General features: G+C 36.6%; 1 protein-coding gene and 2 long non-coding RNA genes across 5 annotated transcripts in view; 1 reads left to right on the forward strand and 2 right to left on the reverse strand.

Annotated features, from left to right (window-relative positions):
- LOC138708176 (serine/threonine-protein kinase PLK1-like) overlaps positions 1–24609 on the reverse strand; it is a 368265-nt gene that overhangs the window by 188167 nt on the left and 155489 nt on the right. The window lies entirely within an intron of this gene.
- On the forward strand, positions 14784–18237 carry LOC138708175 (uncharacterized). 2 transcript variants are annotated; one of them, XR_011334619.1, is made up of 7 exons: positions 14784–15156; positions 16000–16190; positions 16390–16448; positions 16595–16664; positions 17401–17462; positions 17565–17688; positions 18099–18237. It is a non-coding gene; the product is annotated as an uncharacterized lncRNA (long non-coding RNA). The 2 variants fall into 2 exon arrangements; XR_011334618.1 differs by having other exon boundaries at positions 17401–17688.
- LOC138708174 (uncharacterized) lies at positions 16528–20963 on the reverse strand. The gene is made up of 2 exons (XR_011334617.1): positions 20535–20963; positions 16528–19779 (listed from the first exon to the last, which is right to left on the reverse strand). It is a non-coding gene; the product is annotated as an uncharacterized lncRNA (long non-coding RNA).

A 24609-nucleotide genomic window follows, 5' to 3' on the forward strand; every position in this document is an offset into this window, starting at 1 on the left:
GAGACTCGAGGAGACAGAGAGAACTGAGTGCTGCGAGGTCGTCCACCGGTGGGGGCAAGGCACTTCCCCGCTATACGGGCTGGAAGGTCACGGGTTCGATCCCAGGGAGGGGCAACACATTTTTCTCTCCGAAGAACGCCATCCCACCACAAAGCCGAAGTTAGATGCTCATCCTGTTCATGCAGCAGAGTACTATGACCAAGACCCTCTGGACTCATGGTGGCGTGTTCGTTTCGTGTTGGGAATGTTCCAGGTTCGATCCCCGATGTCTAACAACTAGACTTCGAATGTTATCCTCTAAAAATTAGACTTTAGGAGCTTAAAATAGGTTTAATATAAGTGTGAAATAGGCTTTAAAATTGAAAACAGCGTCTAGAGTAAAGTGATCTTTCGTCACAACTTACTCAAAATTAATAAATATCTCTTATATCTACTACAGGGACATCATTTTATTTTTACTTCAATTTTTATTGTACCTGAGTTTTTTAATGTACTTCACTCCCACCCCTTCTACTAATGAAATTCAACCGTCCTCCACACAGATCCAAGACCTCATATACAGTCATAGTAGCTTTACAGTCATAGTAAACAGTACGTTCCAAAAATATGTTCGCGTTTTCCAGTAACGAAAGAGCTTTCAATAAGTTTTGAATCATTTTCGCACAGGTACTGTCGTCCATTTGCTTACGTCGTATCCCGGTTTCCCCCACCAGCTTTTATTCGCCAGCTTGTGGCTGGGTTGTCTTAGCTCTTTTCTGAGAACGTTAATTTCTGTTAGGAATTGACCGCCTACGTAATATTATACCCATACAATTGTTTAAAATAACTTAAATAAAAGGGTCTCGTTAAGTAATTAACTGTCACGTGATTTCCTCCCTTTCTACGACACTGCGAAGTAACCACTTGGACGGACAGTAAATAACATGTCTGAGTAATTTTATCTTTTCTGATCGGGCAGAAGTGAAGATTGAATTTACAGTACGTGAGGTAATCTTTTACAGAGTAGGTACAGAATTATTTCAACATGAGTTACTAGTACGAAGAATGAAACTGGTAATTGGAATTAGGTACAATAGTCTATAGCGCGATAATATGCACATTAGAACTGAAGCCTGTATCGAAATGAACGGCCACCATTTTAAAAAATGTGTTTAAATATCCATATTATGATTATTTTTCAATTTAACTTCATTCTCTATATTGTACGCTAATGTGCTGTAGACAGTATAATATACACTGCATACTGTTGTCCAACCAGGAGATAAACAGTGAAAGGAATGTGCTTACTATTGCGTCATCTATTGGAGCGAAGTAGATAGATAATATTATCGTTATAACGTCAGTTTAAAAATCATGCGCTCTCCTGCATATGTTATTTCCTGCATGGATGGATTAAAAGACCAGGAGATTAACCGTAATCTAATTTTGTAACTAGGGTAGTATAAAAATGTGTATATCAGTGTTATTGTTTATGCTGTGAGAGCTAGCCAATAGAGATACGAGTACCCACGTGTGTGACCTTATGACATCAACATTCATTCACAGCATCACCCCGCTCCCTCTCATTCCCTGGAGACTTTCTCGTGGTTGGAGTACAGTAATGAATACGTCCACATGGACAGCTCAGTTCGTGAGTAAAAACACTCATTGTTAATACTGTACTATATTTTGATGAAACAAAAACCTAATGAAAATTATCAAACTCAAAAGCGGAATATTTCATAGTTTACGTAAATGGATGAACTACTTTTCTTCCCTCCTATACCTAGTAAAGTGATTTATTTGTATATTGCGCCAGTATCATCGAACTCCAGTCGTGGAAGGAGGTAGCAATCGGTGTTGATCCAGAGGTATAGCCAAGTTAATATTAAAAATGTTAGTAAAAATAAAATGATGTCCCTGTATAATGAACTGAGCATTAGGTGCCTTATAAAAATCTTGCCGTTTAGAAATTGCGTTAAACAGTAGTGTATTTCACTGCCTGTCTATATAGGCCATAGGGGTATAGTAAAATGGATGGAAGTACACAATGATGTAAAACTGGAAAATTGTTTTTATTCCCTAAATTTACATTAAGACCCACTCATGTATTTTACTGTTCATAACTGCTCTCGCAATGCACAACCAGTAACTTTTGTCTGCTAACAAAAGCTTGTGGGCATAAAACGAATGCTTAGCGTCTACTGATGTGCGATCATACTTCAATTAGTTTGTAGTTGTTCGTAAATAATAAAGTCAGATTTTCCCATTTTGCTACAATTCCCCGACAAAACATTCGCTGCTGCATTGACATCGGCAAGTCCAGGATTCCTCTGGAGGGCATTTTTTTTTGTTTTCGTGTACTTTTTTCTCCAACTGATTTCAGTGCTTAGCCAAGTTTCTTCCTGTTGTGAGCTAAACGGTAAAGCTGCTCATGAATTATTGGTTTCTCGCAGTTTCACAGAAACCAAGAATATAGAATGTGACCTGATGTAAGCCACTCGACGTGAAGAATATCCTTAGCGCAGGAGACGCAAGTTGCCTCATTTCATCAAGATAAAGAAAGTTGCTTTTTATCGTTACAAAGATCACATTACTTACTGGCTTTTAAGGAACCCGGAGGTTCAGTGCCGCCCTCACATAAGCCCGCCATTGGTCCCTATCCTGAGCAAGATTAATCCAGCCTCTATCATCATATCCTACCTCCCTCAAATCCATTTTAATATTATCTTCCCATCTACGTCTCGGCCTCCCCAATGGTCTTTTGCCCTCTGGCCTCCCAACTAACACTCTATATGCATTTCTGGATTCGCCCATACGTACTACATGTCCTGCCCATCTCAAACGTCTGGATTTTATGGTCCTAATTATGTCAGGTGAAGTATACAATGCGTGCAGCTCTGTGTTCTGTAACTTTTTCCATTCTCCTGTAACTTCATCCCTCTTAGCCCCAAATATTTTCCTAAGAACCTTATTCTAAAACACCCTTAATCTCTGTTCCTCTCTCAAAGTGAGAGTCAAGTTTCACAACCATACAGAACACCCGGTAATATAACTGTTTGTAAATTCTAACTTTCCAATTTTTTGACAGAAGACTAGATGACAAAAGCTTGTCAACCGAATAATAACAGGCATTTCCCATATTTATTCTGCGTTTAATTTCCTCCCGAGTGTCATTTATATTTGTTACTGTTGCTCCAAAATATTTGAATTTTTCCACCTCTACGAAGGATAAATCTCCAATTTTTATAGTTCCATTTCGTACTATATTCTGGTCACGAGACATAATCAAGCAAGTAAAGATCATATTACTAATATTTTAAAATAAAAATAGACTAAAATAAGTTCTAGCGTTAAATTAGGTATTTCACGCTCCATAAAATTAGCACAACAATCCATGCAACTCAACACTTCTGCTATTACTCGACCGAGGCCAGTGGAGTCCTGCACCACGGAGCGCCACTTGTACTGCTCTTGCGTTCGTAATACGTCATCGCGATAGTTCACGTTACGCCCGCGGCTCCACTGGCCTCGGTCGAGTAATACCAAGGGGGAACAGAATTACCCCACTAATCATTTTGCAATATTATTTTAATTTTTCTCCTATTTATTTTTTTAAGTCCACAAATCTGTCTGTTATATGTAGACAGTGGATGCGGGATGACTTATCGTTGAATGTAGGTGCACATTTACTATATGTTACATTTTTTTCATTCAGACCATTGGCTCAACAGGTTTTAAACGTAAACAGACGACGTCAACATGCTACTGTATCTCCGTACAGTCAGAAGGAAAATAAAAATAACGTACTGTAATGGTGTAATAATAATAATAATAATAATAATAATAGTAGTAATAATTTATTTTAGCTGGCAGAGTTTAGGCCGTAAGGCCTTCGCTTCCACTCAACCAGCGAAAAGTATATATACATATGCATGAGCTTACAAACAATTCAACAATTTGATTTAGATGAGAGTTACATGTATACAAGAGTTATTTACGAATTAAACAACAAAATACTATGAACTATTAATTAAACACTGAAATAAACTGTGTAGCAGAATTAAGCTAAAATACATAGAATGTTAATATATTTTAAGAATAATGTTAGATAATAGAAAGAGATTATTATGAGACAATTTTGAAAATACAGCACTATCAGGATGATGTCTAAAGAAAGAAGTAACAATTTAGTCAGTGATAGTTTAAGTCAGTATGATTGGAGTGAAATGCTAATAAGGTTATCTTTTAAGCTGTTTTTAAAGGTGTTTATTGTCTTGCAGCCCCTAATACATTGTGACAAGGAATTCCATTGACGCGAGGTGGATACTGTAAAAGATGATGAATAACAAGATGTTCTATGAAGAGGTATACTTAGCGTGCCACAGATAAGTGATCTGGTATTTACGTCGTGGTTAGAGTATATAAAAGAGAAACGAGACGAAAGGTAATTTGGTGTTGAAGTGTGCAGAATTCGAAAGAGTAAAGACAAAGAGTGTAAAGTTCTGCGTTCTTTAACTCGGAGCCACGAAAGACTTGCGAAGGACGGTGATATGTGATCATATCGTCGGATGTTGCACACGTATCTGACGCACATACCTTGGAAGTTCAGTCCTCGTCATCATTGATGCAATTACCAGCGTTGCAGCAAACGACGATATATTCTCGTAAGTTGTCGAAGCTGAATCATCTTCGCCTATCGCTTAAACAGTTTTTGTATCGAGAGAATTGGTAATTGCATCAATGATAACGAGGACTGAACCTTGCAAGGTATGTACTACAGTACGTTATTTTTCTTTTCCTTCCTAAGTTGTCGAAGCTGAATCGTCTTCGCCTATCGCTTAAACAGTTTTTGTATCGAGAGAATTGGTAATTGCATCAATGATAACGAGGACTGAACCTTGCAAGGTATGTACTACAGTACGTTATTTTTCTTTTCCTTCCTAAGTTGTCGAAGCTGAATCGTCTTCGCCTATCGCTTAAACAGTTTTTGTATCGAGAGAATTGGTAATTGCATCAATGATAACGAGGACTGAACCTTGCAAGGTATGTACCACAGTACGTTATTTTTCTTTTCCTTCCTAAGTTGTCGAAGCTGAATCGTCTTCGCCTATCGCTTAAACAGTTTTTGTATCGAGAGAATTGGTAATTGCATCAATGATAACGAGGACTGAACCTTGCAAGGTATGTACTACAGTACGTTATTTTTCTTTTCCTTCTGACTGTACGGAGATACAGTAGCATGTTGACGTCTGTTTACGTTTAAAACCTGTTCAGCCAATGGTCTGAATGAAAAAATGTAACATATGGTAAATGTGCACTTACATTCAACGATAACTCATCCCGCATCCACTGTCTTATTATTATTATTATTATTATTATATTATTATTATTATTATTATTATTATATCATCATCATCATCATCAACAATATTATTGATGTCTAAAATTTATGTAGGCTCTACTGGACTGTAACCGAGCACGAGCACATGCTCATTTCGGGTAACTATTCACATCATTTAAATGTAAATTATAAAGTATTTGAATTTGAACATAGTGAATGAGTGAATTTTATTGTGGGAGCAGAAAAAAGCGCTTCACTTTCGTGATAGCGTTTATTAGTGTACTGATGGAACGTGTATACGTGCTGAGGGTCGCACTATGTGTTACATAGTTCCGGAACCAAATTTGGTATAGAAATAGGAAATATGCTTTGCAACACAGATGTTATTCAGCTTCATTGACACTGCGGTATTATTAAACTCTTCAGAAAAAATGATAAGGTAACTTCAAAACGTACACAGGCGAATTTTATCGCAAAATTGTAAGAGAGTTGGTGGGGAAAAAAGAAGATAATGTGGAGCAAATCGAAGGAGACTAAAGGTACCATTTGGATGCACGCTACAGACAAGCGACCGAGACAGGCGACAGAGACAGGAGACTGAGACATCTCTCGCTAAATTGATATTGCGACCCAGCGACAAGCGACACAACTCTCCCAGTATTCTAGAAGAGTTTGTTCAGAAAATACGTGCAAATATTCTGTGAAATATGAGTACAAAAGTGTTTAATTTCTCAGCAATATCCCTCCAGATGTTATCACGGGTATTCCCATCCTTGTACGACTCGAACTCTGGATCAAACAGTGGTGGGTTTCTGCTACTAATTCTACCAATTGTTCGTCTTCTTCGCCAGTGAATTTAATTTCTGACATTTTGGAGAGGTATTTTACTCCACAAAACACTAGCTGTGTAAGAGACACTACTGGTCCGAAAGCGGTCTCGTGCGCTTTGTCTCGGTCGCTTGTCTCTGTCTCGCGCTCTCAAATGTACTTCATATAATTCTATAGGAAGCAGACAGAAGGCGACTAGTCTCGGTCTCTCGTCTGAGTCGCCTATCTCGGTCGCTTGTCTCTGTCGCGTGCACCCAAATGGTACCTTAACAAAGGAAAACCCTCGGGACCGTGAGCAAGCCACGTTCCTTCTCCCCGATGAGACTGGGGGTTCAAAGAACTTAATTCAAAATATTCCTACAAACAATTTTTGGGACAGAGCAAAGCAAAGGAGAATCTGCGTCGGGAACTCGATCTCTGCAATCAATCACTGGACCTATTGCCACTTTATTCAATTTCACAGTATTGGAAACTCCAAGTTTTCCTGAAATAATATGTGCAGTTTGTGGAGAATCGGCCCAGAAGGGTTGTGAAAATGAAGTCTTACGTAAGTCGTTTCAGAGGCACACGTAACGGTAACAGGGGATGACTGAGGGAAGCCCCTGCTCTACCATTACATAACGCCAGTAGTGTTGACCTGAGCTCTGCGACGTCTCAATGTGCGGGTTTTATTACGTAGCCAATTGTCTGCAGAGTCAATTATCCGTTTCACCTATTAAGGCATCAACGCCATCAATTGTGTCGCATTATCCCTCACTCGCACGGAGGCCGAGAGCCTGGCGATTAACAGAGTAACTGCCGCTGCAGCTATTACAGTCATCATAAGAATCGTGGTAATGGTGACAGTCGTGATTTTGTATCACTTTCAAAACACTGACGACAACGACATAAATGACAATGACAGTAACAACAGTGATGAATACAGCCCGGATGTTTTGGCATTATTAATATTCAAAATACGCAGGCAAAATAGTACAGGGACATCATTTTATTTTTACTTCAATTTCTATTGCACCTGAGTTTTCGAATGTACTTCACTCCCAGTCCTTCTAGTAGCAGACTTCCACACACAACCAAAGCCGCAAAATCGTCTTACGGTCAAAATAAACAGTACAGAGTGAGAGAGTATAGTATGTTTCAGAAATATGATCACATTTTTCAGTGAAGAAAGAGCATTCATTCACTATTGAATCATATTTTCGCACAGATATTGTGCGTCCGTTTAGTTACGTCGCATCCGGTTTCCCCCACCCGTTTCTGCTGGGCCCTCTGTAAAGGCTAGCGGCTGAGCTGTCTTAGCTCTTTTCTGTTCTAACATTTGCCGTTAGGAATTGGACTTCTACCTAATATTATACAACTATTTAAAATAATTTAAATAAAAGGGCACCGTAAGTGATTTCCCCCCCCCCCTTTGTAAAACCCTCCTACATAACCACATGGACGGGCAGTAGATAGCATATCTGGCTAAATTTATCAATGCGGAAGATTGAATTGACATTATGTAACGTACACTGTTACAGAGTAGGTACAGAATTATTTCAACAGGCGTAAGATTATGGCACCCCCATGTCGCCTGATTTGAGTGCTTTGCATTATTTCTTTGGGATTACTGTGAAACAGTTGTGTTTGCTAAACATCCTATAACAATAGAAGAATTAAATAATTACATTCAAGAAACCATACATTCAATTTCATAAGATATGCTTGAAAACGTTTTTGATAATATGCACAAAAGATTTGAAGCCTGAATCGAAATGAACGACCACCATTTTCAATAATATGTTTAAATATTCATATTTTGATTATTTTTTAAATTTAAATGCACTGTAAATATTGTATGCTAATGTGCTGTAGACAGTATAGTATACATTGCATAATAAATACGTCCGATTGGATAGTTCAGTTAGTGAGTAAAAACACTTACTATTAATACTTTACTCTATTTTGATTAAATAAAAACCCGACGAAAATGATCAAACTCAAAATCGTAACATTTCCTAGCTTACGTAAATGGATGCACTACTTTTCTTCCCTCCTATACTTTGTAAAGTTATTTGTATTGTATTTTACACTAGTGTCGTGAAAGGAATAGCAAACAGTGTTTCCGGTTCTCAATCGTTATTCCAAAGGTATAGTCAGGTTAATATTAAAAATGTTAGTAAAAATAAAATGATGTCCCTGTACATTATGCAACGAGCCTATAATGGTAGTAATTAAGACGCGAGTATGTTTATGAAACTCGCTTGCGCTCGTTTCATAATTTTCATACGAGCGTCTTAATTACCATTATAGTCAAGTTTCATAGGACTTTTTATGATTGACCATATTTCTAACTTGAAATTATTCATAAGTATTCATGTTATTCTTATCTGACTGAGGAGCGGAACTGACTTTGTGCAATACCTCGTAAATTGTGAGATGTGCGCAGACGAGAAAGTATTGATTTTTTTTCCGAGAAACAAATGTCGACATTGACCTTGATATAATCTAGAGAGTAAAATAAACATTAATCTTCATAGAACCTTGAAATTGAATTAGACATTGAAAAACGAGATGACAAATTGAATTTATTTGAATATTATTTACAATTAACGGTAATTATTATAGTAACAGAACTGACTTTATTTCAAATTTAGGTGATTTATTGTGCAATTGAATTTAATGAATTTGCGGGAATGTGCTTTGTGAAAGGCTGGAAGATGACGGTGAATTGATGTTAATTTGTGTGTTGTTTTTTCGACTGAGTTTAATATTGTATTTGAGATTTCAATTTTATTTTGAATCTATTCTTCAACATAACCTTCTGCGACAGTATTGGATTTCCAGCCTCCATGGCATGTCCGAGTATAATCGATACTTGCGCTTTCATATTGCTACAATGGTATTTTCTGATTGATGGAACACCTGAACTTTAATGAATAGGTGTACTTTAATGAGGTCCATTAAAAGGCTGCTACCAGGTGTACAATTACTACATTTCGGCATGGTCGAGCATAAAAGACAATTCGAAACATCCAAAAGACACTATGACTTTAAGGAAAGGCATAATTACTTCATCACTCAATTTCTTATTCTTTGCATATTACCTCAAGGTAATTTTTTTTATTCTCTTACGATAATTTCTATCTTCTATTGGACAGAACAGTTTTAATCACAAAAAAGTCGTTCTATCAACTGATGTCACTAAAACATGTTTGAAACAAAATAGTGTAGATGGAATTTTATCTACCACAACTGTACTATTATCTTTCATTATTTGACAGATTTGAAGGGTACACGGGAAAAACGATGAATGTCACAATTCTGTTAATGGTGATGTCATTATGTAATTCAAAGGATTACTACAAACTTATGCCCGTGTGCTCCATTCTCGATTAAAATTTGACCATGGTTAAGTCGGCACTTGACCATCTTCAACGCCAATTTGCGGAGTATCAATCTCGATCAAAGTTAAACAAGCGAGTTGATGATGATCAAATTTGATCACGGGTGTGAGACCGATTATCTTGAATTGAACATGGTCAAGTCGAGAAAACCAAAATGGCGGCACGATTTGACGTACTTGATGGAATTGAAGATGAAATGATGTATCTTGAACACGCAAATCACTGCGGAAATAACAGAATTGGTGTTATTGTAGAAAAAGTAAGTTTGTAGATGAATAATAAAAATGTTATTTTTCTCAAAATAGACTAATGTTTTATATATGATATGTTTCTGCTTTGGAAGATCGGGACTTCACTTGAGGACAAAATATTATTTAGACCTAACTGTCCAATTTTCTTAAGATAATAATAAAGTAGTAATTCTATGCCGGTAATAATAGTCTATAGTAAAACTAAATGACCATTTTGTAGAATGCGAGATTATCACTTATTAGCTATACAGTAGATTTGTCGTTTGAAACTATTAGGACCTACATGACGTTTTGGACACTTAGGCTATTTACGCTTGAATTAAGAGAAATTACACGGATACTTTCCTTTCCCTCTTACTCCAAAATTCCAACCTTGTGAACACAAAATAAATGGATAAATTTCAGAACAAGAATACTTTCCTTTCCCTCTTACTCCAAAATTCCTACCTTGTGCACACAAAATAAATTGGCACTAAAAACTTCCTTTTCGTATGCATGATGATGCGTATTTGAAATACACAGACGAATTGTTTTTTTTTTTATTTTAAAATAATTATTAACGAGGTATCCGCATACTGAAATTTTCCCAAATAAATTATTGACACTGAAATGTGTTTTTTCGTAAGCAAGATGATGAGCACTCGACAAACAATACCAATCTGCTCTTTTTAGTAGCCTATTTCAAGATAATTGTCAGTGAGGTATCCGTATACTGAAATGTTCCCAATTATTATCAATAATATGAAATAACCACTGTATAAATTACGTTACAAATTATGTGGAATTATGTAAACACGTATAACTCATGTTGAATTGTGAGGTTAAATATAACCAGGTAGCCTGCTTTTCTCTTAGAGAATTTCCGTCAGTACTTTTATTCTCTACGTAATATGGATGCAGAATTGCTGAAGAGTTCTAAAAGAATTCCCACTTCGAACTGTGAGAAGTTCGGAGCTCTTTTCTTTTCTTCTTCCATGATTATTGAAAGTTGTTATTTGAAAACTGCGAGGATGTTTGAAACAGTCCGACAAACAAAAACGAAGCGATAATTGACAGTGCGTTCGTTCGCTGTTTTATACGCGGTAACCTAGCGCTTAGATTATTCTTCTCAAGCGAGCGTACCGTCAGCAGACGGTACTGAGTTGATCGAGGGAAAATGTCGGTGCACCGCATCTGTAACTTGATCATTGTCAAGAATTAACCATGTTTCCGTGATTGCTGATAAACGGGCTAGATGATCGAGAATGGTGCACACGGCCATTAGTGTTGTTCTTACCGAAACCACGTGCACAGTCATCCATTCCTTCCTTTCCAAAAGGGAAAACAAATTTTGCAGCAATATACCGAATTAGATCATTATCTTACCTTAACAGAAATGTGATATTCATCGTTTTCGCCTCGCTACCCTAATTTGTTTAATTTTCTGTAAGCTAGCATTTGTCCACCGCTATGGAATAACGGTTAGCATATCTGACCGTGAAACGAGCGGGTCTGGGTTCATATCCTGGTTGGAACAAGTTACCTTGTTGAAATTTTTTTCGGTGATTTCCCTCAGCCCATTAAGAGCACACGCTGGTTAACTTTCGGCGCTGGACCCTGGACTCATTTCGCTGGCATTATCACCATTTCATTCAGACGCTAGACAACCATCGCGGTCGGTAATGTACTGTAAAATAAACCTTATACTGTATGTGTGTGTGTGTGTGTATATAGTCCACACCTGTGGAGTAACGGCTAGCACGTCTGGCCGCGAAACCAGGTGGCCCGGGTTCGATTCCCGGTCGGGGCAAGTTACCTGGCTGAGGTTTTTTCCGGGGTTTTCCCTCAGCCCAATATGAGCAAATGCTGGGTAACTTTCGGTGCTGGACCCCGGACTCATTTCACCGGCATTATCACCTTCATCTCATTCAGACGCTAAATAACCTAAGCTGTTGATAAAGCGTCGTAAAATAACCTAGTAAATATATATATATATATATATATATATATATATATATATAAATTGGTGTCAAATATTTCGGGGACTTGTTCCTAACATCAGAACAACTTAAAAAGTTAATAAGAACATGGGTCTGAAAACCATTCGTTAGGGAGTTACTAAAGGATTTGTCCGTTCATTGACCGCTGATTGTTTGGTGGTTTTTTGTTTGTTTGTATTTTGTAGAGCAAAGAAATCAGAAGAAAATGTATTCTGTGAGTGAACAGAGCGAAATTATTTGCATCATTTAATCGATGACGTGCTTCTGGACGTCATCCAACGAATGTGTTTTAACACGATGCTGCTCCAACTCATTTTAGTCTGATAGTTCGTATTTTTTTTAATGATCGATTTCCCCAAAGATGTATTGGTCGAAGGGGATTCATTGCATGGCCTGCTCGATCGCCTGATTTGAATGCAATGAATTTCTTCGTCTGTGGACATTAAAGTCCCTGGTTTATGCGACTCCTGTACTTAATATTGATATTCTGGGAGCGTATCCAAACTGGATTTCACGAAATACGACACACTCCAGTATTTTTCAACAGAGTACGCCAGAGCATGTAACGCAGGTTTAGGGGACACATCGAAGCAGCAGGAAGTCACTTCGAGCAATTTTTGTAACATTAAATTTTGTCTTGTAACTCTGAAATAAATTATTTTGAGACCAATGTTCATATGAACTTTTTGTAATGTTTTGGTGTTAGGAACACGTCCCCGAAATATTTGACACCAATTTAGATACACCCTGTATATATAATTCGGAAAATTTGCACACCAAGTTTCTTCAATTATGTAGTGCAACCATATCACGTCAGCATGTCAGAATACCCTGACTGTTCAGAACAGCTCAGGAATTTCTAGATCGATTTCTTGCAGTAATGCCACTGTGTCCGCACTTCATAGAGCAGCAAGTGAAATGTCTGCGTCTGCAGACTATGTGATGAGGGTTTCAGGTTTCAACCCTAGCACGGACGAGCATTCTGTCGTTGCAGTCAATTTTATAGGCCATAAATCCTACCTACGCGAATACCAGAACGGGGTAACGAATCCTCCTCTTGCCGGTGCGCCACCTACCTACTGCGACATTTCAACTCTGCTCTGTCCCTGCAAATTTAATTTCTTCGTTTACCAGCACGTTTACATCAGAGAATTAGAATTTCATTATGTCGTCTCTATCGTGGGTACTTTTAATACTCCATTTCAAGAGTCACATCAAAAATTCTCAGGCCTGACCGCGACTCGAACCAGGATCGTCTGCATGACAGTCACCACAGAGGTTTATCTCTCGACTTACAGATAGCAAAATGTAGAACTACGGGGATATTTATCACTACACTACTACTAACACTATAAATTATTGTCAGTATGATTGCTCTAATCCAGAAGAAAACGTCAGCTATGCTTTGCGAGGGCCAGGCCGGGATGGACGCCTGCACTTGGGCTCTTGGTAGGCCATGAATTACATTATATTACATTACAGTGATATATTTGTGCAGATTTTAACAGCTTATTCCTCAACAGAGTTAAGCAAAAAAGTTCTAATACGATATTAGTCCGAAACAAGTACTTTTCTCACAAAAAATCTAAGTATTAACACTGTTTTACTCGATAAATTTAAGGCTGGTTCACAATAAACCGGGAATGAAAACGGCAACGAGAACGAGAACGGAAATATTGTTAAAATAAATGTATTTAAATATGTATGAGCATTCACAATTAACTATTGTGAACGCTCACATTTAAATATACGTATTATAACATTTCCGTTCTCGTTCTCGTTTCAGTTCCCGGTTTATTGTGAACCGGCCTTTATTCGCAAGGTTCTGAATTTTTATTCTTGTTATTACGGAAACCGATAAGGGATTATTTATCATTTACGCCTTATTCTTCATTATATTGCGGTATTCAATAGAATCCACGGCGTAATTGCACGGGTTTAATTCGTATAATTCAATTAAATTTCAAATAACTTCTCTCGACAAGGACATCTTGCTTTTTGTGTGGTTCTTGGCGTCATAATTTCGAATCCCGACGGCCAAATCCTTGAAAGAATTGTGAAGTCCTGGATCGATTAGAGCATGTAGGTCTATTTATTTACTTTCAAGACAATCAAAGACATTTAAAATATTGTAAGTGATTTGACAATAAAACTTTTAAGTATTGGCAAGTCTTGAAAAGTTGTGAAGCGTTGAATTTGATGAAAATTTGATCGCGTACTAGCAGCTTTACATATGCATGCAATTTCTCTTTCAAAACAGGGGCGCGGCCACAACGGCATTCGATCCGAAGCCTACTCAGCCCTGACAGCTAGGTCCCTGAGTTCCAAGTCCGTAAGCTTGGCGCCCACTTAAGGTTGGTCCACAATAAACCGGGAACGAAAGCCAGAACGAGAACGGAAAGCGAAGAACGTGAACGCAAAGTTTTTTGATTCACAATAAACCGAGAACGGCTATGCATATCGATAATTATGTATGTCAGTAACGATATATAAAGTCTATATTACGTATTCTGATGTGTATACTTGACCAATGGGGTTCTCTCAAGAGTACAAGCCAGGCGACATAAACACAGGTTAAGGTATATGTACACCTTTACATACAAAAGATTTTGTTTTGTATAATTTTGCTCTGTAAAATTTTTATACAACATTGAGAATGGTACCAGAAAGAGAATGAAGTGAATAGATCCCTTGAAATTATGTCTAAATTGTTTATAAAAATTATTTTGTTTATAATTTTGATATACAACTTGAAACATGATAGCTCATGCAGTTCTTAAGACAGAGCCACGGTTTTTTCACTGTTTTATAGCTAAAACTATTCTTTAGTGTAGAAGCCGGGTTGCCTGAATGAAGAACAGCGCAGTACCGCTGAGTTGCAGATGTGGTTTTCAAAATTATTAGGTTAACAATATTTGCTGGCAAACATATCGGTTATAGCCATTTCATGTTCCCGCATCACTAAGGTCTTCGTGATAAGTGTGGAGGCAGGTGAAGCATTTTATATTGCTCAGGGCCTGTACTACGATCGCCTGTTAAAGCTCCAGATTCGTATACTCCAGTTTAGCAATCTGGAAGTTAAATATTTTGTTCTGTACTACCAGCGGATTTTAACTGCAGGATTGTTATTCGGAAGAAATAGTAACATTTTTATTACGTTGGCAATGAAGTTACTGAAAATGTAGTGAAATTTATTGCGTTGGTATACCTTTCCCCGCGTATTTCATGTTTATGTTCCGTGTTTTTATGGTACCATTTATTTTGAGGTTTTATTGTAAGCATTATTGTTATTATTTATTATAATACTGAAGCTCCAGCCAAGAAAATAACAGAGTGAAGAACAGAAAATTACACATACTGTATGAAGAAACTTTACATGGAAGCAAAAGGTAAGATTTTAAAGGTTATGTTTCTTTTCGAATAGTAATAATTCCTACAATATGATAGTATTTTGGTTTTAATTAGTAGGCCTAAAGAGGACGGGTGCGGGTTCCAGCAAAAGTGCGTTTTTCTCCATAATCATTGTTTTATTCATGTGTAACTGCACAAGAAGTGTAGGTGGCAATTATTTTTGTATTGTAATTAATATTAAGTGTGCTTTCAGTTTGTTGTATAGCCTACATTATTAGTGAATAGGGCCTATTTCGGTAATTTTTTTTAGAAATAGTGTACTCACGGCTTCAAATCATGGATCGAAGGCATAAAAAGAAAAGTTCACTGATACTGATAATAATGAATGATGTTTTTGGCCTGGAATTTCTAACCAACATTAGTACAGCAAGGTACACTGTTCCTAGCAAATTACCAATATTTCAGTACGTTAGGCCTACGTATTTTACTGTTAGTAAATGGGCGGATATTTTGTGTTAGGCCTATAATACCATTCGATCACAGATAGGGCCTAACATTATTCTTTAAAAGAACAGCATGAGGTGAAGAGACGTTTCCACTAAAATGCAATATCTGTTGCTGCTACCAGTTCGACTATAATCACTCGCTGTAATGCACATTCAACACCTCGTAAAATAACACAGAAACAGAAGATATTAAGTTTTTTCCAAAGTTTCTATGTACAGTATAGTCATATGTTTGATATTGTACTGACAATCGTCCATTAAAAGCTCTTGCTTATTTAGGTATAGAAACTTAGATAAGGGAAAAAGAGAATTACAGTAGATCTTCTAATGTTGTAGGTTGCATACGGAATTAACCTAGTTTTACTTCCTTTTTAGTAATATAGAATGAAGCATGGGAAGAATATAGTAACATCAGCACAAATACAAGGACCTGAAAGCAGCTGAGAAGCAAATTTGAATTCTTGGAAAAGAACACAAAGAAAATTGCTGCTGCAGAGAGACAATGCAGGCTGCAAACAATTGGAGCCCCTCCAACTGAAGCAAAACCAAATCCAAACTTAGCCAAGGTAAGTGATTTAATTCTCCTATCAGTTGAGTGATTTCTCAGTGATTTTTATTCATATTCAATGCATAAGTTCACTTATATGTTAATTTATACAATTATTACATAATAAGCAGAGGAAATTGTATAACACAAGTTTGAATTCTTTTTATTTATTTATTTATTCATTCACTCATTTATTTATTTACTTACTTTTGTTACAGCCGAAGTAGTAACTAAACCAAGTTCCACTGATACCAGTGCAGCTAATAACACGAATGAGGTTAGTGTGTAAGGAATTAAGAGTCAGAAGAAGAAATGATGAGCTTTAGAGATAAAAAAAAATATTAGATTCTTTAAAATTGTTATACAAATTTAATTTAATGTCGGTATTACATTATAATACTATTATTTCTTTTTTATTTACAGTACAATTCAGGTTCACAGTGCAATTCTTTAGTTTTTGAAGTGAAACTGGACATCCCAACAATATCTCCAGGTAATTTGATTTATACTACAAAACGTTCTTTCACATTCTACATATGATCCTTACTTTTACAATCTGAAATAGCTGTAACATGTAAACACATTTTCAGCCAACATGTTGAAAATAAAACTAACACACATACTATATGAAATCTGCAGCAAGCAGTAGATAAATTAGATGCAAAAGTTAAAAAGAAAAATGTTAAAATATAAATTGTACATAATGATGAAATGGTCACAAGAAATGGATGTCATAAAAACTAAACATCATTGTATTATAATATTATGTGGGATTTGAGTGGGAATTTGAAATTTATAAATATAGGCCTAAAAATAGAAAGTACACTAAACTGAAGAATTTATTTTGAGATTTCTCTGTAATGGGTTTGTAATTAGATTAGGCCACATTATGTTAAGTTGTATTTCAATTTTACTGTGAGGATTCTCACTTTGAAACTTGTGAATGATTTCTTGTGTACAGAAAAACTGAAAAATATCTTTTCATAAGGTAAAACAGAAACTGACTACACTCTATTTACAATAGAACTATTTGCTTGGTTTTCTCTCTCTCTTTTTTATTGCAGCTTCACTTTCTTATTGTTAAAAATGAGTTTGGATTAATAGCACGTTAGAAAATACAATACTGTTACAGCTGCTGACTTTGAAGTGTCCACACATTTATGATAAAACATCATCTTTCTCCAGAATTAAATATCTTAAGAATTAATTCCACTCTTAAAATATTACAGAGTCAGCTGGTGCAGCAGATGAAGGTCTTCCACTGTACGGGTATTTACACAGTGTAATGAAAGTAAGTTTTAAGTGAAATTACTGGTTTATTCAGTGTAGGTAGTGTAGGCTAAACTCAGAAAGATCTGAATATAAGCATATATCCCTCTCTTAAATATTTCAGCTGATAATGGGATAACAGCTGATCGAGTTACACCCCAAGGATGCTTAAAAAAAAAAAGAAAGAAAAAGCAAGCCTCTGAGGAATGTATTAGCCACATTGAAAAATCTTTCTCCATCTGTGAACTGTAAGTTTAATGTTGACTTAATTATACTTGAGATGTTAGAAATTCATGAACTTCAGTACTATTACAGTGATTTCCTTAAAAAATACATTAGTTGAAAGTTGGATGCTAACATTATAACATAGAATGATTTGAAATAAAAGTAAGTCATATCCTCATGTTTGCAAAGAGATGGGGTTTGGAATATCAAAAGTAAGATTTGGAGTTTTTACATTACTTTTTCCTCCTCTTTAATGGGTGGTCTATCTACAAAGACATCTTCAATTAGTGGCAGAAAGTAAATGCTACAATAATCACCTATTCTTTATGTTTTAACAAAAAATATGTTTAATTTTGTTGCCCAATTTGTTTGACCTGGATGACTGGGAGATTACTTCTTCTCATCCTTCTAATGGAGTGATAATCTCTTGCAGCTGTTCTTGATCCCTGTGGTCTCTGGCCTCTGCTTTATCTGCTAGTCTTCAGGATTAGGTTCGAGTCAGGTGATAATTATTAGCTAATCTAAGGTTTCTGGTTGGGTTCGGGTCTGGTTCAGATCAGGCCGAGATGGGCCGGGCCTAAGAATTATGGCCCGTGCAGATGTCTAACAAATGGGGCTTATAGCTGAAGTTGGCTCTGCCACAGTTTTCCAAGTTTTGTGTATTTGCATATGTATTTGTGTTGTGTTTAATTACAGTTACTATGTACTCTTATGTATTAGCCTGTATATTATTAATTTGTAAATATGACATGTACCATAGCATATATAATGAGACAGTGGATGTAATAAATGATTATGCTTATTGTGTCTCCTGAAAAATGTCGTGTTTTGTTCACACAAAATAAATAAATAAATTTTTAATTTAATTGCAGCTATAGTGCATCTCTCTTGTTTTAAGTACACATTCACAGAGTACCTGAATACAATTGAAGCGTCAGCTGGAACAACGTTGTAAGTTACAAAATTTTCATTCGGTGTGTTTCCATGTAATAATGTTGTATGTCATGTTACCTTGCTATACTCCTTGGCTTGCAACTGTCCATCAATGCAGTACGTGAAATTTGTCCACTCAAAAGTTTGCTACCCTCATAAGAACAAAGTTGTACGCATATACACATTTTTGCAGCTCCTGTAAATTTGACCAAATATAACTTATAACGTTGTTCCAGGCGACGCTTCAATTAAGTGCCTCTTGAAAAATGTTGTTTTACCATATTTTGCTTATGTAAAATAAATTTGAATTGCAGACACAGTGTATTTTTATTGTTTTAAATAGCCTACAGTGTACCTGGTCATAATTTTTAAAATGTATTTATCAAATCTTTGTGTTTGAATCATCTTAGCCTGTTAAGACATCACTGTGAGGGATCCAAGCAATAAAATATATATAAAAAGTAACGATATGAATATGTTTGCATACATGAATCACTAGGCCTAGCGTGAATGAAACAGCTCCCTTGCAAACATAAATGCCAATTCCAAAACTTTCAGGAAATGAAGAAAAACTGTCATGTCTAAAATTCAATAAACTGTTACAGTTTGTTAAATAATAATACTGTATATAGCAAGCATATCTTAAGTCTGATTAGTGAAATATGTTAGGTCTACTCCTACTGGTGAGCGATATATGCAAGGAAGGAGAAGGGAACTTGCCACCCTACCACATTATCTCCTGACAGTTGTCTCATGAGTGATGCCTTATTGGTATTCCAATCTATCTTCGGAGAGTTGACTAAACAACTAGCAGACACAAAATGAAACAGTTATAGGAAAACTTTAATCAAGACCTATAATATATACATAAAACCTGTATTAAAATACTATTCAGAAGTATTCGCAACAGCATCAAAAAGAGACAGAATCCCTTGGGGGGGGGGGGGGGAAATAAGCCTTGCACTTAATTACTGGAGCAAATAAAACTACTCCCAATGAAGCATTGAAAGTCATCACTTCAATTAAACCAAGCAGTAAGTGCAGCACTAGCTCGATTGACAACAGTTCCTGCTGTAACTTCGTGGACCCCACAAAAATCTCCTACTGTTGTCAATGTTCTCCCAGTGGCATAGAATCTCAATACCAGTAGTAGTTGGTCCATTGGAGGTAAGGCATTATTTCTGGAAAAATGTATAAACAATGAGATTTGGTTACAACTTTACCTGTAAATCTTTACAATAGCGTTACCAAAAGAAGGCAAGGACTCCCTACAGGATAGCCTGGAAGAGAGAGATTTGGATGTAGTTTTGACATTTTTTTTTAGACATTTGTAAATATATGCAAATCATACTAACCTGTCACTAACTCGATCTTACGAAAACTTGTCCTTTCCCTTTAATTAGTAAGGAAACACAGTAATGAAATGAATGTGTTGCCCTTCCCTGCCGCCTACCCTTCTATCTCGATAGAGCGATCCCGTCTACCCGTACCTCTCCACCGCACTCCACTTTCACAGCAACTTTCCACCTTTATTTGGGAAATTGGTGTCGGCACTCAATTTTTCTTTCGTTTATGGTACATATGACTTGACTAGAAGCCAAATATGTGAATACATTTGTATCTTAAAGTGGTAACGCAATTGTGAAGAAATGGTAGTTTACCATATAAAGGATTTTGATATATTATATACTGTTATTATTTTTATATAAAAGTATTTTGAAACTGTTATTATTGTAGGTTGCCCTATATTATTATACCAATCACCTTCATACCTTGTAAGGGCAACAGAACACCTGCATGAAGCAACATTCTAACCTCACTTCTACTGTATTACAGGTTACTGTACTTCAAAGTAATTATTATAGTGCTATTATATACAAAATATTGATGTAATACCTACTGAAATAGTGTAGCTTATTATTAACTGTGTACTTACGAGCTGTGTCTTGTTTCAGTTGATAATTGATTTCATGTAGTAGGTTTCGTTATTCGAAACTGTCTAAAAAATTTCTCGTCATCCCATTCTTCAAAATTATTTGGACGCGGCCTAATTCGTTTTGCTGTTCTGATATAACGAAGCATCTGCTCCAGAACTTATCATCAGAATCAGTATCAACATTAAATTGATCCTTCAAATCACCAGCTGTACGACGTGCAGCCATCTTGATTTCAACACCGAGTTCCAACCTCCGGATAACGCCAATCTGCTACTCTGCCTCCCGGATTGCTAATCTGGAAGTTTAGCCTCCAGATTGCACATAACCAAAAGTCGTAGTACGCAATTACAACCCAACTTCCGGATAAATATGCCATCTGCCGGATAAGTTTAAACTAGAACTTTATCCGAGAGTCGTAGTACAGGCCCTCAGTCCTCACAACAGCTGTACAAAGGCTGCATTTCTTTGCTGTGCTTTACAGGTGGCCTTCAAAATAAATAAAGAAAACCAAGCAGCACGTAAAGAATTCTGACAATGAGAACTGAAACTTGCCAAAGAATAACATTTCAAAGATATAGGCTACATGAATAAATTACAGGACCAGCTTTACTTAAAACAGTCGCCAATTTAACTACTCAGTATTATGTACAACGGGGATGTGTCATTTAATGACACCGTTTATTAACTGAAGTTACAATCATTTTGCTTTGTTATTCTGATTTGGACTCATTTGTACCTGCAAACTTATATTTCGTGACTAGCTGCACCCGTGCGCTCCGCTGCACTTGTTAGAAATAAATATAATATAATTACATAATTAAAATAGGACATTGGTCCAGGGAACATTCGTGTTTGATAGAAGGATAAATCGTTTAATATGTCACTTAATTTAAATTATATTTAAATAATTAAAATGCGATCATTTTGGTCAAGAGACCACTCATTTAGTGCAATGATTATTCCTTTAATATATTTCTTAATTGTTATTACATGCAAATAATTAAAATGTGATACTTTGGTTCAGAGAACATCGTTTTTGGTGCAATTTGGTCCCATCAAAATTTTGCTTGGAATTAAACTTATCGGAAATCATTTTTAAAGAAACTTTTGTTATGTAACATTTTTTCATGAAAATTAATAAGGGAGATATTTCGATTTAATTCAAGCCCCCTTATAACTCCCCTTTTAAATAAAGTATTTTGAATGCCATATAGCCTAAAATCTAAGTTACAACGAACTTAATTTATATTTCAATTTTCATGTAAATCGGTTCAGCCATTATCGCATAAAAAGGTAACAAACATCCAGATAGACAGATAGACAGACAGGAGTTTGCTCCCGCCAATAAATGGATCCGACAACCTGATCGCCTCACTAGCAGTGAATGGAGACAAGCTCTTAAAATGACAGCTAATGTTTGTCCGCTGCGTGCTATACCAGGAAGGTACCGAGACGGACACCACTGTCGTCGTTGCGTCAGTGAGATTGAAACACTTGGCCACGTTTTGGGTGCCTGTCCTTTCAGCGAGACACTGCGGAACTCTAGACATCACAGAATCAGGTCCATGATTGCCGAAGCCTTGAGGAAGAAAGGTCTCACTGTGCAAGAAGAAGTCCATGGCATCTCTCAAGAGGGATCCTGTCGGCGAATTGACATGCTTGCCATTCCACCAGGCTCTACATCCGCCTACATTATCGACCCGACAGTCAGGTTCGAGGCACAGGAACAACAGCCCGCTGATGTCCAGGCAGAAAAATGCAGAATTTATGAGCCCACAGTTCCATTCTATTTGGAGAAATACCACCTCACCTCCATTGAAGTAGTTGGGCTAATGGTTGGCGCTAGGGGCACAATACCTCGCCTCTTTGTCAGTTTCAGCAAGAAGTTCCAGCTGAACAACGACTTCATTCGTGATGTTTCCCTTGCCGCTATCAGAGCATCACTTGCCATTTTAAAATATCATCTGTACTTTGTTTCTTTAAACGGGAGAATTTTGCTCGAATATCTAATCTGTTTGTTTACTATGTTTAGGCCTGTTATGCATGCTATTATCTTTCCTGTACTTACTTTTCCCTTTTGTTCGTTCCCCTCCTTTCTCTTTTATGGTCTGTTTTTGTTTTCTCTCAATATGTTTATTATGCTTTGTCCAGTGAGGCAGTCCCGTCATTGGGAAAGCTATTTATAAAATATAAAATTTCTCAACAGCTACAAACAAAAATTGTTATACATGTTAACACCAATTATTTTTTGAAAATCGAAAATTACCAGAAAAATTTTGGCTACAGATTTATTATTAGTATAGATGTCTAAAAGAAATACTCTTCTGTAGCACAAAATTCACGTTCCTGAACATTCTCAAAATATGTTTTTCTTCGCCAATACACTAGAGAAATTATGTTAAAATTATATTATAAGTAGACTTCGTTGAATTGCCACACGCAGCATGTAATCAGGTTGCCGATGTACGTAGTATAGAGGAGGTGAGAGACAGCCCGGTCTCGTAGTATAAGCAGTTCATGTTAAGAGTTGTGACCGGTCCAAATAGATAGAGCAGCTATAGCTAATGTATACATGTATAAGCATTTGTTTTTGCATTACTGTGGTTCGAATAGTCAAAGCTTAACATTTGTTCAGTGCAGACAAGAATTCAATCAAACATACTACAATGAGAGTGTTGCTGTTCCAAATAATTGCCCCTGGAATACCCTTACCCCCGCAGCCAGTCTTGACCCATTGGGGAACGTGGTTGGATGCTGTTAATTATTATGCAGAACAATACGGCAAAATATTGGCGGTAATTGATGCGTTGGATAGCACAGACAGTTCCGCTGTTGCAACTGTAAAATCATTGCCTTCTGAACAGCTATTGGAAGATATTCTGTTCATTGATTCTAATTTTAAAATCGTGTCCAAAAGCATCATCCTGTTGGAATCGTCTAAACTACAACTCTCAGAAGCCCTTAATATAGTGGATAAAGTATCACAAATCGTTATCCAAAATAACAATTCACTAATTTCAGAAAAAGTGAACTGTAAGTTGAGAAACAATATTGCTAAAAATACTGCATATTCACAACTTCGTATTATAAATGATGTACCATCAGATCACGACAAGATATCTGAAGTTGGTGTACTAAAAAGTAGCGACTTTCCGTTCTTCAAATTGTACGTATTACATCGTGTGATGTTGAACGTAGATTTTCCCAAAATAAAAACTGTTTAAGTGACCATCGGAGGAGGATACTTTGCAGTCACTCAAAATGTACGTAACTCTTCACTGCAATGCACATATTAAAGGATTATGTGAGTATCTTACATTAAATTTTAAGAGTTAATATATCTCACTATAAAATATTTGTGTATTTACATGTTTAGACATTTCCTAATTCAATGATCATTCATTATATTTCTTGAATGCAGGATACAGGTTTTATTGTAACCGCAGTATACTGCTCAGTGTTTACAACGGAGGCATACTCCATCCTTTGCACGGCCCCTTCTCATACAGTCTATACCGCGTGCGCAGTAAACCTGGCGATTCTCGTGGCAATTCCACGAAGTCTAATTATAAGCTTCGGTCAATGAATGAAATCCAAGGTTTTATTCTTGTAATGAAGAAAACGCTCTCGAACATATTTGAATACTGGAATAAGATAGGAAATGAAATTTAATACGCCAACTTTTGGACTCAGGTCTTCTTCAGGAAGTAAAACCGTGTTCCACGTAATCGTCGTGTGATTTATAACACCGAAGTGTGCGAAGACCATGCACTTAAGAGACGGAAATGAGATAGGGAACTATTTTACAACTTCACAATCGCTTATATTGAAAGGAGGCTTAATGATACATGAAACAAAGTATATACTGGTGCCATAAAATCACTGGCCATTACCGTCACAGTTGAAGCTTGGCGATTTTATGACTGCAAATTAAACTCCGGGATCTAATAGCTCTGCTTTCCCGAGCAGCTCCAGTGTTAATTAATCATTGCTTCGATAAAACTAATGCAGGAGAAATACACAAATGACGAAATTCACGTTGCTTCCCATACTTTAGGCAATTTTAACTATAGG

Source organism: Periplaneta americana, chromosome 10 (assembly GCF_040183065.1).
Source record: "Periplaneta americana isolate PAMFEO1 chromosome 10, P.americana_PAMFEO1_priV1, whole genome shotgun sequence".
Taxonomy (NCBI): Eukaryota; Metazoa; Arthropoda; class Insecta; order Blattodea; family Blattidae; genus Periplaneta; species Periplaneta americana.